Source organism: Lagenorhynchus albirostris, chromosome 8 (genome assembly GCF_949774975.1).
Source record: "Lagenorhynchus albirostris chromosome 8, mLagAlb1.1, whole genome shotgun sequence".
Taxonomy (NCBI): Eukaryota; Metazoa; Chordata; class Mammalia; order Artiodactyla; family Delphinidae; genus Lagenorhynchus; species Lagenorhynchus albirostris.
This window is the reverse complement of record NC_083102.1, coordinates 36,481,933-36,495,716: the sequence shown is the minus strand read 5'-3', so window position 1 is coordinate 36,495,716 and position 13,784 is coordinate 36,481,933. Positions and strand designations below refer to the sequence as shown.

The 13,784-nt window shown below is 43.5% G+C and overlaps 1 long non-coding RNA gene across 1 annotated transcript in view; it reads left to right on the top strand.

Annotated features, from left to right (window-relative positions):
- The window catches only part of LOC132524630 (uncharacterized), a 31,715-nt gene extending 28,614 nt beyond the window's left edge, over positions 1-3,101 (top strand). The window contains exon 5 of the long non-coding RNA XR_009541948.1: positions 2,990-3,101. This is a non-coding gene — a long non-coding RNA (uncharacterized LOC132524630). The remainder of the gene's footprint in view (positions 1-2,989) is intronic.
- Positions 3,102-13,784: the final 10,683 nt, after the last annotated feature.

Sequence of the window (13,784 nt, the reverse complement as noted above, 5' to 3'; positions counted from 1 at the left end):
TTTCTCCTTTAGTGTACAAACTTCCAGCTGAGCTGCTTTGCTATTTCAGAGGTATCTCTCCACTTCTTTCTAGTCAGCTTACAGTGACAAGAGTGATGTTTTGGATTCAAAAAGAAATAAATCTTTTTAAAATGACTATATACAGCTGAAGAAATTTCTTTCAGTAGGTTGGATTTCATAATAAACTGGATAGATCTGACTGTGCAGTCTCACTAAGAATAGCATTAACCTGGTGGTCCAGTGGTTAAGACTCTGTGCTTCCAATGCAGGGGGGGTGTGGGTTTGATCCCTGGTCGGGGAGCTAAGATCCCACATGCCACGTGGTGCAGCCAAAAAATTTAAAAAAAAGAAAAAAAGAATAGCATCAATCTTCCCACATTCCTCTCTCATCGTTTCATTCTCTCCATAAAACTGACTGAAAGGCTTCAGTGTGGAGTCTACTTTTTAGAAAATTTTGCTCTGGGAGTAAGACATGTGGCTTTGAACTAATTCATCTTCCTGGGGCTCAGTTTCCACAATTTCAGCAACCCCTATCTTTCCAAGTTGCTGGAAATGCAAGCAAATATATATGTCAGTCTCCTAGCACAGTGCCCGTTCCTGGCTGAAGAGTACTTTTAATAAAAACAGGCCTCCTATTCCCACTAAAAATTGTAGGAAAAAGAGATGGGAAGGAAATATATCAAACTGTGGACAGTTATTACTGTGGCGTGTTGAGATTATTGTGCCTTTTATCTTGGTGATTTAAACTTTCCTGGGCTTGTCATATCTTGTAAAATAATTATATAGTAGTTTTATAATCAGAAAATGTGAGTAAAAATGATAATTTGTATAATCCTTAACAGTTAAAAATTATTTCTCATTCCGTGATTCTGTCCCATTTCTCAGTAATAATTCACAACAAAAATCTAACTAAATAAGGGAATTCCCTGGCAGTCCAGTGGTTAGGCCTCTGTGCTTTTACTGCCGAGGGCCTGGGTTCGATCCCTGGTCAGAGAACTAACATCCACAAGCAGTCCAAAAAAAAAAAAATCAAACTAAATAAGAGAATTCGTGTCAGTTCATTTCATGTACCACCAAAAGAATTAATATGAACACACAGACCCAGGGCCCGAAAAAAAAGCAGCCTGCAAACAAATGTGAATAAGAATGAAAACTGAGGACTTGATCTTTGGCAGAAACGTTGAAGTTGGAACTTTTAGGACTTAGTGAGCCAATGGCGAGTCTTTTAAAGCGTTGGCCGACAGTGGCCTCTGTGAGGCACAGAGCAGAGTGGGGTGCACGTCTCCTGTCGAGAGCGGCACCCTCTCTCTGCAGGGAAGGCGTCCTCTTCGGTGGCCCTTTCGGAGGGTCATGCATGGAGCAGCCAGGTGGGAAGCACTCAGCCACCCTTGGTGATCAGCACGGAGAAAGGTATCACAGCCAGGTGGGGGCAGGGGGCAGTGGACGGTCATCAGAGATTGGAACCCGAGAGGGAAGGAAGTGGCAGAGTTGGTGGCTGCTGCTCTTCAGACCTGCCAGCCACTCCCCCCTGCTGTCACTTGCAGGGGCTGTGGTCAGGGTTGCAAGAGGAGCACTGAGGAGAAAGGAGGCATTGGTGGCCGCACAGACCTCATGCGTGACACTTCTGACCACCCTGCATTTCACAAGCGAGGAAATAGGAAGTGAGGGCCTAGAAGGGGACATGGGGCTGGCAGCCGTACACTCAGGACTTCAAAGGGCAAGCGTTTTTGCCAGTACAGTTCTCCGGTAAGTGAAGATGCTGAAATTCATTTCCCGTGTGGCTTCTTTTATAGAGTGCTGACCAGCCCTCTAACTCTGGGCATCTGCAGTCTGTCGCAGAGCTTTGCAGCCTGAAAACCAAAACCAACCATTCATCTCACAGGCCTACCGCATAAAGCAAGGGTCAGTGAGTTACCAAAATTGATATTTATTATGGGGAGAATTTTTTTTTTTTTCTCAGTACGCGGGCCTCTCACTGTTGTGGTCTCTCCCGTTGCGGAGCACAGGCTCTGGACGCGCAGGCCCAGCGGCCATGGCTCACGGGCCCAGCCGCTCCGCGGCATGTGGGATCCTCCCGGACTGGGGCACGAACCCGCGTCCCCTGTATCGGCAGGCGGACCCTCAACCACTGCGCCACCAGGGAAGCCCTATGGGGCGAATTTTTAACAGGAGATGGCAAGCCACCTTTATAAGTCTGGCAGCACCCTCAGACTGCACAGATAGAATTAGGAAATTAATAAAGTAGTTGCACTCATCTGTCTTCTGCAAAACACATTGAACTTTTCCCCTTTCCTTTGCTTTCATCCATTTCCACTATGAGCAGTTTTTAAATTTGCTTCTTCCTTCCTCTCATTTAACTCTTTTAAAGGAAGAACCTGAGCAATGTTCCCAGGAAGAAAGGTAGCACCTTTCTCTGCTCAGGGCCTCCCCTAATTAGCAGCTGGAAATTCCCAGATAAGAGCACCTGCCCGTTTGGCTGTGGCTCAAGAACTGAGGTTGGGAGGCTTGTGCCTACGGAAGGAAAATAACCAGTTGGATCAGTGGGTGAGAGATGAGAGCATAAATAGGGCTGAGACAAAGAAAAGGTCAGCTGCAAGTGGGTCAGGAGATCAGAGTGGACGAGTAGGCCCTGGAAGGTTCTGCCGGGAGGCCTGCCACAGAGGATTTCAGTCCCCACCCCACTCCAGGGACAGAATGACTCAGCATTTCCTATTACTATTATTAAGGCCAACCCCAGAGGCCCTAGCAAGGCTGACTGCTGTTAAAACCGGACTGTTCTTCTGGCCCCTGGTTCATTCTAGGTCTACATAGTAGAAGGCTATTCCAGAAGGGATGTGTAATTCATCCTGGTAGTTAATGCTCTTTTATTACTTTTTTTTTTTAAACTTCAGCCAATAGGCTGAACTGGTCAGGCTTTGGGCTGACATCTGCTGCTTTATCTGGTCGCATTGTCACGTAATAATAAGTAACCTTTATTTGTGATCATCAGGTGCTGACGTTTTGTGAAGACTTTACAGGAACATCCCCTTTAACTCTCAGAAGCAGGCCACGAGGTAGGTATTGTTATCTCCATTTGCAGATGAGTGAGGTGAGGCTGAGAGATGTTAATTGCTCAAGGACTGAGAATCTAACTCAAGCCTTTTCACTTAAGAGTGTGTTCTTCACCTGTACCCTCTACTGCTTGGCAGAGATTAGAAATGGTTTATCGAGCTGAAACACAAATCAGAAGGTGATCATAGGCAGGAGAGCATGGAGAAGATGAAAAGCAAACAGTGGGGCAGGAATGTGATGAGAAGAATAGAGGGAGGGAAGCATATGCTGTGGCAGAAAATCAAGGTGGGAAAACCATTGGCCCTTTATGGCCACGTAAGGTCCTACCTAGAGGTTAGGTTACCTTGTTAACATGTCTTCAAGATGGCCAGGTTTTGTTATCTCTGTTTTCTATGTATGCATTCCATGGATTTATTACCTAGATCTGTATTCTTCCAGCTCCCAAGGGACTGGTGTGTATTCAGTGTGACTGGAGAGACATCTGTCATACTGTTGCCCCATCTCATACCCTCCCTGAACTTTCACTCTTCAAGTAACTGGGTGAGGCTGAGCATTGTCTTCAGAAGGTTATTGTTGAAATGTACATGTTGTCCTCAAATTTAAACTCCATGAAGGCAAGGATTTTGTCTTGTTGCCTCATATCCCTAGGGATGTAGAAGGTGATATTTATGTATGAAATTAAGAATGTATAAATAAATGAATTCAAGAAGTGAACAGTAGGCAGAGTGTCCCTTGAAGCCTTTGTTGATACTCTTGTCTAGCTGATTCATTGACTTTGCAAAGTAGAAAATGAGGAGGAATGGGTCACAGGTAATATGTTGGGGGGAGGTGTGTTTGGGTAGGATTAGGGACGGGAAACTTTGGAGCTTGGGGCTCTAGAGCAGGAGACCCTGGAGAGCTGGTGAGAAGTGTCAACTTCCCAATCCACCTTCCTCCCCACTTCAACATCAAGGTACTCTGTACTGTCCTGTCATCCTTCCTTCAATTTCAGGAGCAGATTTCTGATTTACCAAGGCTTAAATCACAAGTTTTAGGCATTCTCCAGCATTTTTGATCTTTCTTTCCACTGACATCTTCAAACAAGCACAGGTATTCCTCCTTCAAGAAAAACAAAACAGAAACAAAACCTGGTTTGACTCTCATTCTTTCTAAGTCATCACTCTATTTCTCTTCTTCCATTTACTGTTAAACTTGAATAAATGATCTGCACTTTTTTTTTTTTTTTCCTTTGCGGTACACGGGCCTCTCACTGTTGTGGCCTCTCCCGTTGCGGAGCACAGGCTCCGGAAGCGGAGGCTCAGCGGCCATGGCTCACGGGCCCAGCCGCTCCGTGGCATGTGGGATCTTCCCGGACCGGGGCACGAACCCGTGTCCCCTGCATCGGCAGGCGGACTCTCAACCACTGCGCCACCAGGGAAACCCTGATCTGCACTTTTTATCTTCATTTTTCCACTACCTAAAACTCTTAATCCCTTGAAATCTGGCTTCTCCTTCTGTTTCTACTACAATACTTTACTAAAATATTCTTTTTCTCTCTCTTTTACAGAAAACAAACAGAACAGAACATTACATCAGAACGCTAGTTGTCCCTGGTATTCCTTTCCTGTTCTTCCTTTTAATGAATAAAACTCTCCCGAGTTTTAGCTGGGCATATGGGTGCCCAACTAGAGACTACAATTCTCAGTATTTTTTTGTACCTGGATGTGAGTATTTGGCCATCAGCTGGGAGCAAATTCCTGCTTCTCTGAGAGCTAACTGTGCTGTCTTTCCTGTTTTGTTCTCACTCTTCCTTGGAAGAGCAGCCTTGGAAGTTGGTGGTCAAGTTGGCGGGGTTGGCACGTTGAGGGCAGCAGTACTGCTCCACCAGCCTGTGACAGATCACCTCTGGATCTCTACATGAGACAGAAATAAACTTATACTGTATTTTAATCATTCTATTTGGGGGTCTTTTTTTGTTAAGCAGCTTAGCCTGTACTCTAATAAACTCCTTTTTCTTATTTAAAAAGTAATATGCAGGGCTTCCCTGGTGGCGCAGTGGTTGAGAGTCCACCTGCCGATGCAGGGGACACAGGTTCGTGCCCTGGTCCGGGAGGATCCCACATGCCGCAGAGCGGCTGGGCCCGTGAGCCATGGCCACTGAGCCTGTGCGTCTGGAGCCTGTGCTCTACAACGGGAGAGGCCACGGCAGTGAGAGGACCGCGTACTGCAAAAAAAAAAAAAAAAAGTAATATGCATTCACTGTAGAAACTGAATGATAAGTAGAAAGAAGATGACCCCAAAATTCCTGTTGATCCTCCTCCTTTTCTGATTGATTATTCCCACAAGCCTATGCCCAATTGCCTTCCTTTCTTTCTTCCACCTACAATCTTGGGCATAGCCCAGCATTAAGTTCTCTACTCTCTTGTCTCTCTGTACTCTGTCACAGAGAATAGCTCATATAGTGATTGATTTAGTTCATTCATTTCAAAAAATATACTGAGGCCCTACATTCTGCTAAGTGCCAGGGACCTACATTCTGCTAAAAATTAACTAGACATGTCTCCTCCCCCCAAGAAGATCACCAGCTGGAGAGGAGAAGGAAAGGCAGATTATAAACAAATCCTTTGAACATAGTGTGCTGAGTACCTGATGGAGCTCTCCTGTGAGATTACAGAGGGCACCTGACCGGCTTGTTGGTGTGGAGGGCTGGGTATTGATGAAGGCCTCCAGGAGAAGGTGAGCCTGGTAAAGAAAGGTAAAGAAAGAAGGAGGGATGAGGAGCAAGGGAGATGATTCCAAGCTAAGAGGTCAGCGAGGAACCAAAAGCTTGGAAATGAAAACTTTCAAGGTGTTTGCAAGGAACTATAGGCCACAAGGTGCTGATACTGTGAGAAGTTTTGCTGCAGGTGGAGAGATGCAGGTCATGGAGGCTTTGCTTGTCATGCTAAGGAGGCTTGGGCTTTCTTCTGAGGAGGCCTTACTGAAGGGTACTCAGCAGAACTGTGAAATTGTAGATCTACCTTTTAGATAGATGTTGTATTCTGGATGGTTGGGTGAAGGATAGATTTCTGGGAGGTAAACAAAAGTGGAAACAGGGTACTGGTTAGCAGGCTATTTGCAGTGGAGTAGGTAAGAGGTGGTGATGGCTAGATCCAAGGTATTGGCAGGAAAAATTAAGAAGGAAATGAATCTGAGAAACATTCAAGAAATAAAATGGCCATGGCTTGGTGACTGAAGAGAAAATAACAGGAAGGATCAAAGATGGCTCCCACGTTTCTAGTGTGGGTGCTGGATAGATGGGGGTGACGGTGTTAGTGGCTTTAGCTGTCACCCCTGAGGTAGCTTATTGTGAAGGTAAGGGAGCTTAACCTTCAGGCCTCCTTGCAGGCATGGGCCCATTCAAGGTCTCTGGGACTGGCCCTAGCAATTTTGTATTCTTAAGTCTGTATTCGTTTTCTTAAAGAGGGCCCAGACCCTCTTTAAGCTGGTATTAACTTCAGTGCTGATTACCACTAGATTAATCCTCCAAAGAAAACTGTTGATGTCATTTTTCTCCTCAAAAGCTATTGTCACAGTGTCAATGACTTTTTGCCAACTTGACACTTTTACCTTGAGGTTGCCTTTTACTGAAATGCTCTCCAACAAGTGTTTATAGTTTCAGACATCCCTGTCTACCAAAGGGTGTTTGGCCCTTCAAGACCTATCTACTAGTAGAGCTGCTTTAGTTGCAATTACAGTTGATCTTTGAACAACACAGAGGTTAATCCGTGTATAATTTATAGTCAGTTCTCCGTATCCTCAGTTCCTCAGCATCTGCAGATTCAACCAACCACCAACCGTGTGGTATTTACTATTGAAAAATATCTGCATATAAGTGGACCCACGCAGTTAAATGCCGTTGTTCAAGGGCCAACTGTATTCTGTTGAACTTTGTTTACTACCAGTCTTCTTGCTTTAGTTTTATACCAGTTGTGGCTTTTCTACCTGAAATATGTGTCTAATCTCTGACTTGGCCTTTCAGTGGTGACTGGTGTCGAGAATGTCTCATACCCACAGAAAGCCTCTGGCATAAGCAAACATCACTATATAGTGTGGCCCTGGTGGACATCCAACATGTGATGACACTTTAACATTCTGGTTTTTGTTAATGTTGAGTCAAAGGCAGTTTGTACTCTAGAATGTTCACTCTGGGCTATAAACCCTTGAACATTAGTTATTCAATAGTTCTGATATCTGGAATATGACATGCAGTCATCTGCAGTCACAGAGCTGTCCTGGACCATCCTCTCACCTGAAAGAAGAGTTGTCTTCAGTGTTCGTTGCATTGCTGCCTGATGAGTAGGATTTTCCTGCTATCTGAATAGCTCCTACTCCGGGTACAAAAAATCTAATTCACTTCCTAAGCTTTTTCCCCATAATGTCCCTTCTGCTTCAATAGATTCTCACTCAGACACACCAAAATGGGACTCATAATATCGATTTATTATCTTAGCAATCTCGGTAAACAAGGCAGTCTCACCGTGTTCTTTTTCCTTCAGGGATAAGGCGGGCCTAGCATCTACCTAAAAAGAACATACTGTATGGCCTCATGTTACAAAAATTGCAGCTTGGTTAAAATTTCCACTGACAGTCCTTCAGTTTTTTTTATAAGGAGATAACTTATTATGGAGAAATGTTGTTCTGTAAGTAAAATAAAGCTATAATGTTACTATTAGGAGATAGTTCTGAGCCCTAGAGCACAGTGCTGATGTTTCATACCAGATCTTTCTCACCTCCTCCTTCTCAGCGTCTTTGTACTCCTTCAGTCTCTCCATCTCCCTCTTATATGTTAGCAGATACAAATCAAAGGTGTGGTGAGGCTGACAGCACCTGCAGAGGCCCAAGGCCTTCCCTGGGACAAAGGGATTTGGGTCTGCCCACTGTAATTCTGCAAAAGGAATTATGAACCAAGGAAAGTAAAACTTATGATTCTAAGTGACATAGAACAGATGCAACCTGGGGAAGGAGGAGGATTTGGGAGCCCAATTCTCTTTGGGGAAAATACTGTTTTCTATGTTGTAATTCTCTTCTGTTAGCCCGAGCCTTCTGATCTCTGCAGCTTTGAAGGGTTCAGGGACGGGTATGCATGGGTGGCTGAAGCAAAGCAAAAAAGGAAGCCTGGCAGCAGCCTGGGAAGGTGGTTATGAGATGGGAGAGGTGACCTGCTGAGAGCTGGGACTCGCTCCCTGCCACTCCCGGGGGACAGACAGCAGCTGGTGCAGAGGTGGGAGTGGGCGAACAGCCCTCAAGGATTCTCAGAGGAACCTGGAAGGAGAACCTGGTAAAAGATAAAGTTCCTTTTTGTCACACATGACATGAGCTCTAAGCCTTGTTGCCCTTGGAAGACTAGAGAGGTCTTTGACATCTGGCCTGCCCAGGATAAACACTGCTGAGCCCATGTCCAGGAATGGGGCTATTTCCCACCTCCCATCCACACACACACTCACTCCTAGCTGCCTTTCATGCCACTTCTGTCTCTTCCAATGGGGGCTGCCCAAGCAGGAGGAGAAAACTAGAAGGTATTTTACATAAAGGGAGCAAGGAGGATATCAAAGACTCACATCACCTGTTTACAGCTTGCTACCCCCAGAAGTGGCCTTGGGCACTCATGTAGCCTGCTGTCTGAAATCAAGGATTCTCCCAGCATCCTGTTTCATATGGGTCAGCATCATGTTTCTCAGCTAATTGATAAGACAGCCCCCAAAGGCCAGTGGGAGTGGAAGGGCTATTTCTCAGACCTCCTTCAGCTCAATGTTTTACATAATTAATCCTTGAGATGGATGGAACTTGTTAGGTTTATTTATTATTTCTTTCCTTTCTCCCTCTCTCTTCTCTCATCTTTCTTCTCCTCTTCCTCCCACCTTCTCTCTGCCCTCCCTTCTTTCCTTCTCGCATCGTTGGTCCTAGGAAGTTTTCTGCTCATTATCTTTCAAGCAGTGTTGCTGCTGTTCCTAGTGTCCTGTGTTCCCTGCAGTGGCCAGACATCTGCTCCCATCATTAAAGGCTTAGAGAGCACAAAGGGAGCTGAGGAAGCTTAAGTCTAGGCTTCAAGGTTACTGCTTAGATCTTTTTGCCTAGAAATGATTATATGAAGACATAAAACGTTGTTTTAACTCTATGTCCTATTATATGTTTTGCATTAAGAATCTCAATATAGAGATATGTAAAATTCAAATTGTTAACTCAGCCTTGGACTTTTCCCTCCTCTTCGATCAGTAGCACTCCAATATGGTTTATGGAGTCTGCTTTCCTATCTTGGAGGACAAGAATGACATGCATCAATTTGGAATGTTTTAGGTGAGATCACCTAGGAGCCAGGTTACAGATGAAGTGTAATCATTTATCTTTAGACTCCCAGCTTTGATTTACCCGCCTTCCACCCAGTCCTCATATCTACGTAGTCCCATCTTGTACTAATGGGAGGGTAGTATCCAGGGCAGTAGGAAACTCCCTTGTCCTGACCTCCATAATCTGTGTTTCTATGCTATCTGTATTTGTGACAAAAGGCATAGGGGCTACCTCCGTTTGCCTAAATAGGTGGGAGAAGAAAGGTCACAGTTATGAAAGTAGTATTTGAAATAAAGAGAGAAAGGACAGGTATTCTGTCTGTTCATTATGCTCTTGTTGGAATCTCTTTTTACATGGAAATTCCGGTCATCTGTGATCTCAGATTCTTGGAAAGCAAGCACGTCCATGTTCTGTCCCTGATATAAACGTATTTATTCCTAAATATTTTATCCACCTTGGTGTTCTCCACATCCTTAGTGCTCCATAAATAGTTACTAAACGAATGATTCTTGCTGCCTGTATCAGTGTTGCATTGGGGGTGTGAGCACAATTTAATAGCAGAAGGCACTAGTCACTGGCCAGCCACGTAGCCATGTCCTCTTATCACCTCTTCTTGTAATTACAGTTTGGTTTTATGTAATAACATGGATTCAATAAAATTTTCTCTTTTTTAGTAAGAGTATGTGATAAATACATGGGCGTGGGTGCTCATAGCATTTTTAATCCTATTTTTTCACATCCATTTGTTTTGACAATCAAAAATCAGTGTGGCTTACTATGTACCGGGCACAGTAACCATGACTGGCATTTTATATATACATTCTTTGTAATTCTTGCAATAGTGCTGTAAGGAATTACCATCATTTTTCATTCATTTGTTGGTCCGTTCATCAACTGCTAGGTTCGCTGTTAGATGGTAAGGACACATCAGTCAATAAGACAGACAAAATCTAACATTCACAAGGCTTAGAAGCTGAGGCTTAGAGAAAGACTTGTAGTTAGGGGACACACTGAGTGACCAAGCTGGGATTCGAATCTATCTGATTACAAAACTCATGCTGCCTCCAAAACAGCGATAGTTAGTTACAAGGACCCTAAGTGCCAGTCCTGCACAGCCTCACTCGTTTTCAAACCTTCAGACCAATCTCATATGTTCGGTGTTATTATCTCCATTTTACAAATGAGGAAATGGGACTTGGAGAGGCTGAGTAACCTACTCATGATCTTGTAGCTGGTAGACAGCGGGGCCGTGATCTGGATGCAGGGTGGCCCGGCTCCAGAGCCCATTCTGCTTCCACTTGACCATGCTGCTGCCCCATGTAGCAGAGAAGACCATGGTCCACAGGCCCTGCCCTGCTGGAGCTTACAGGACAACAGGCAAGAGAAGGTAAAAGACAATTACAGTACAAAGCAGAAAGGAATAAGGCCACAAGAAGAGTATAAACAAAGTGCTTTGGGGTTGAGGAGGGATTATTTTAGTCTAAGGAGTACTTGAAAACAGAGGACAGGGGAAGTGCTCTATGTGATAAATCTTCAGGGTATCATTTTTCAAGCAGGAAATAATCTGTTATTCTGAGTGAAAACATAATAAATAGAAGTTAGAATTATTTCACTTCCTTTTTTTTTTGGCCTAGTAAGTATATTCATTATATAAAATTTATTGAGTGGCTGACTGGGTATAAAACTGTAAGAAACATTTCAATTTCAGAGATATTAAATTGCTAAAAAATATGCATCTTAAAATCAATTAAATACAGTTTTTTTGTGTTTTGTTTTTAGTAAGAGTATGTCTTGGTCTATGTTCAAGGTATTTTAAGTAGAGAAAGTAGAAAAGAGTCATAATATATTTTCACTTTCATTGGGGTCCCCGCGGGACTGCTGTATACAGTTGTACAATTTGTGTACTATACAAAAGAACCCAGCTGAGGGGGTGAGAGGGGGCTGAAATCCAGTCTGCATTTCCCATGCCAAACAATGCTCCCCATTGCAAGACTGCCTCCCTCCCAAAAGGAAGGACATCTTGGTGCCTTTTTAAATTTTGTAGGAGTTAGAAAAGATTGTTTATGGGTTTGCAGTGACCCTGGGTCCCACAGCAAGAGCAATAGTAATGGTGCTGTAGCAGCCATGGTTGAAGTGTGGTATTAAATATGACAGTTTTTTTATATGTCTACTGTAGACTTTAAAATACTGTAGAAGTTTATTAAATTCTAAATTAAATTTAAGATTAACTCAGTAATTAAGTAATGACTAACAACATTGTAGAATCTGTTAATGAAAAATTTTATTGAATCCATGTTATTACATAAAACCAAACTGTAATGTGGGATAGAATGAAATATTATAACTTTAAGTCTCAACTACACAGTATTTTTGCATATAATTTCAGGCATTTCACAGACCATCTAAATCCCATTTTGGACCTCAGATTAGCATACCTATATTATGGTACAGAATGATTCAAAAAAGAATTGACAATATAATGTATTTATGTGTTTGTAGTATTTGTTTATAACAAATATAAACATGTGGTCAAAACCTAATACTTTCCCTATGGCTAGACACTTAAAAGGTCACCCACATGACGTCTATTTACTGGGTACTGAGTAGTCCATTTTGGAAGTGTTTAATTCTTTTTGAATCACCCTGTGTCATTTAACAGCTTCCTCTGGGAGGGTTTAAATGGCAACTCAGCACTCCGGGTTCTGGGTGCTAGTGTGCCATGAATACATATTTATTGTGGCTCACTTTGCAGGGTGCCTTTTATAGGTTGGGTTAATGGTGGACAGAATAATGCTTTAGCAGATGACAATAATTTTCCTTTAGATTTCAATGAGTGATGGTGCCATTACCCCCCACTACAACGCTCCCTCAAGGTCAGATCCACAGATCCAGAGTGTCTCTGAAAGGTTCAGAGTTGTCACAGTGACCATGAAATTACGAGCTACTCCAGGGCTCATTCTCATAGAACGGGAAGTTTTCCTGGACAATGAGTCATTATTAAAGCATGGCTCCCTTATTGGACCAGCCAGTGTGCGACTGTAAAACACGCCTCTGGCAGTGTGGTTATCGTCACTAGCCAGAGGCTGTCTTCCACATCACAGGCTATGTCATGAAACTGTCATGTTAAGTGTTTGTTTTCCTTGTCACATGTCACCTTTAAGAAATGTTTCATTGGAGAGTTTGCTGAGAAGAGACTGGCTTGGGATTTTTATCATGAGCCAGATGAAATCTGCTGCAGGTGGATGGGGTGGGGGACCACTAACTAGTTTACTAGTTGAAAATGCTCCGTGATCTGACTGCAGCCACATACGTGAGCTGTATCAGCGAGTATAAATTAAAGCTGACCTTAACAGCAATATACTTATCTGGTCAATTTAGAGAATAGCTCTTTATAAAGTTTTAACTGACTCTTATTAATATGAACATTCATACTTGAATATGTCATTAATATTGAAATGTTTTATTTATTTTACTCTCTATCAGTGTTTTTCTTTTTGAAGGTATCAAATAATGGTGACTGATTAAAGCAGACACTATTTCCTTAAATTTTTCCTTTGTAAAAAAAAGGGGGGAGGGGCTTCCCTGGTGGCGCAGTGGTTGAGAGTCCGCATGCCGATGCAGGGGACACGGGTTCGTGCCCCGGTCCGGGAAGATCCCACATGCCGTGGAGCGGCTGGGCCCGTGAGCCATGGCCGCTGAGCCTGCGCGTCCGGAGCCTGCGCTCCACAACGGGAGAGGCCACGGCAGTGAGAGGCCCGCGCACCGAAAAAAAAAAAGGGGAATATTTGTTCAAAGAAGACATGTTTTAATCATGAATGACATTCATGAATGACATCATGAATGCAAGAAATGCAGTATGAGATCACCAGGACACTTGCCAAGCATTTTGCTTCACCACCTAGAGCAGCAGGGATGAAAGTGATTGCAGGGGGGGATTTGTGCTGGGGATATTCACTATCAATGATTCAGTGGGTGGCTGTTTTCCTTGCCTTATACATAGAGGATCCATAAATATTTATTGACATTTTATTCATTCAAAAATATCTGGTGAGTGCCTCATCTGTGTCAGTCATGGAGATGGGTGGTTGGGATACAAAGATGAATAAGGCAGAGCCTCTGTGTGCTGAGTCTTGAGTCACCCGTGCTTCGCAAAAGAGGCAAAGAGTGATGTGGGAGCATGAAGAAGGGAGGGATCAGCTTTAGCTACAGGGTGGCCATGAAGTCTGGAAATGAAGATACCTTATTTCATCCTGTATTGTAATATAATACCAACAAACAATTTATTATGTATTTGCCTGTGTTTTTAGACTTGCTGGTTATCTGTAAGAAGGTCAGGAAAGACTTTAAAGAGAAGATACTTGATTTGGGTCTTGAATACCAAAAGAAGTTCACCAGGTTTGGGGAAAGGGCCTGGAAAGACATTCAAT